This window comes from Cynara cardunculus (genome assembly GCF_001531365.2).
Source record: "Cynara cardunculus var. scolymus isolate 2C chromosome LG 3, CcrdV1, whole genome shotgun sequence".
Classification (NCBI taxonomy): domain Eukaryota; kingdom Viridiplantae; phylum Streptophyta; class Magnoliopsida; order Asterales; family Asteraceae; genus Cynara; species Cynara cardunculus.
This window is the reverse complement of record NC_037530.1, coordinates 4,945,404-4,948,092: the sequence shown is the minus strand read 5'-3', so window position 1 is coordinate 4,948,092 and position 2,689 is coordinate 4,945,404.

Genomic DNA, 2,689 nt, shown 5'->3' with positions numbered 1-2,689 from the left:
CAAGACCACCCCAAATTATATAACCGGAATCCGGTTATGACATTTTAGATCACAATTGTCTTCTAATAATTCCTAAATTTAAACAAAATAAAATTGAAAAAAAAAAGGATGTTTTTGACCAATTTAAAATAAACTGTATTAAAATTATCTTTTATAAATATTTATTTTTTCAAAAAATAATAATTTATGACAGAATAATGTTTTATGGCGGTTTTATTTATTAATAATGCCTGTGGAAAAAAGCAACAAGATCAAGATTTTAGGAAAGGGCAGAAAGTTGCCAGCATTTTAACCGACATCTTGCCTGTAAGGTCTGGGCAATTTTGTAAATATATAATGTTAATTTTTTTATTTTTAATAAAATATGTTTAAGATATTAACTAAATATATATAAAATAAACATGTTGTCAAATAAAACACATATTAATTAATATATTAAATTATAATTATTGATGCAGGCCTGTTTTTAGATAAGATATAAAAAATATCATCGATAAGTACGAAAAAAATATTTAATATACTGTAAAATTGAATTAAAGAAATACTAATAATTTATATAAATGTATTTTTAGACGTAAAATTAATCATTACTATTTTTAAATTAATATTATTTATCATATCATTTACATAACATCCACCTCCTTTTCACCATAAAAAAAACTTATAATATACCTTTAATAAATAGATTGACATCATTTGTGGTTACAATGTTAACTATTCTAAGTAACACTCTATGTAAAATAATACAAATCAGTTGGGTTTCCTTCTCATCACAAATCAAAGTTTTTCATAACAGTTTTAAACTTTTAAGATTAAATCAAACTTTTTCGAAACCATCAATCTTAGAATCAAAAGATCATATTAGTTATAGTTTAAGATTTTATTCTTGTTTTGTAGATAGAAGATTACTTAAAATTCATCTATTAAATATTAGGTAATAAGAAGTCAGTAATGTATGAGAAAATAAAAGTAGTTTTGAAATTCTAAATACGGATATAGGTTGGATTGTCTCATATAGTTGGTAATTTTTTAAAAGGTTTGAGTTTTTTTAGTTAATAACAAGAAATCTACTATATTCTAATACCAAAATAGAATTCATGCGAATGAAATAATCAAAAGAGTTCATAAAAGATGAATGACGATGAAAATATCAAGATTTTAAAGGCAAATAGTTTGAAGATAAAATATTTAGAGAAACAATAAACAAAACTATAAAATGAGCGACCAATTAACTTTTTAGTTTTTACATATTTTATTTTCAATATAATTAATTAATACATGTTTGGATCTTTAAAAAATGAGCGACCATTCTTTTCTGATCTTATTAGATATTAAAAAATTTATTTCTTTTATTTACTAAAATTTTTAACTACGACTATAATACTATATTCTAAAACAATTGGGCCTCTACTTCTTGTGGGCCCTGGGCCAGACCGTCCTCTATCAAGAACGGCTTTGTATAGATGAAAAAAATAATATGAAATAGCATATGATGCACGGGAGGTTATCACAATTTTAAGGATCTCAAATGAAGCTTCTCAGACCATCTCCAACCCAATACTAACAACACCAAAAAATAAAAATGAAGGTGTTTTCATTTCCAACCAACACTAAGACATCAAAAATGGAGATCCAAAATATTGATCTCTATATTTTGAGGTCAATAAAGTTGGCCTTTAAAATATATATATATACTAATATTTTATTCAATTTTTTTCAAATTCTAAATATAGATTAATTGTTTAATACATTAATATAATAGTATAATAATAAATATACTATTTTATTATTAAAAATGTTTTTTATTGTTTTTTTAATGTACAGTTAGAGTTGCACCTTTTTAGGGGTTGTTTGGCTGTTGCTGGATGTTTTGGTGTAGAATGATTAAGTGGTTAGAATGATTGAGACTCTCATGATATAATGCAAAATGAAATATAATTGTTTGGCAATTGTATACAATGAAATTAGGGCTCTTAATGGTTAAGAGAGACACAAGATACAAAATCATCCAGATGATTTTAAAACCATTAAAAGACAGACTTTTTTTGTCAAACAAGATTCACATTTTAACAATTGAAAGGTTGTTTTTTAATGAAACTATTAAGAGATAAACAAACAAACCCTTAGTGTTCAAAGATCCCATCATTTTTAATGTTTTTTTGTTGATTGGATTAGAGATTGGCACATGGATTGAACACTTTTTACCCTTGAAGTTCTATTGATCTTACAAGGTGCCATTATTTTGTCTTGTCATTTGTTGGTAAAACCCAATGATAAACTGCATTAATTTCTTACAGTTTGATCCCTCTACTTTTACTCGTTTGTCTCTTTTAGGAAACACAATCGACTTCTGTGAAAGATAATTACAAAATATCATTTTTATATGCTTGATTTAAATGGCTTATTGTTAAAAGAATTAGTTATTTTTACAATTTATGTATAAAAATAAGGTATTTGATTTATTATTTCCATAAATATCTTAATTAATTGATTGTGCAAATGAGATATGTTGTATTTGAAACGTCTACTCTCTCTCTTTATATATATATATATATATATATATATATATATATATGAGTGATCATATGAAAACCGTCCTCATTTGTGTAAACCGTGCAAACCACCTTCATCTGTCGATTTCATTGTTTAATCTTATGAAATTTTTTCATGAAATTGTTTAATCTTGTGA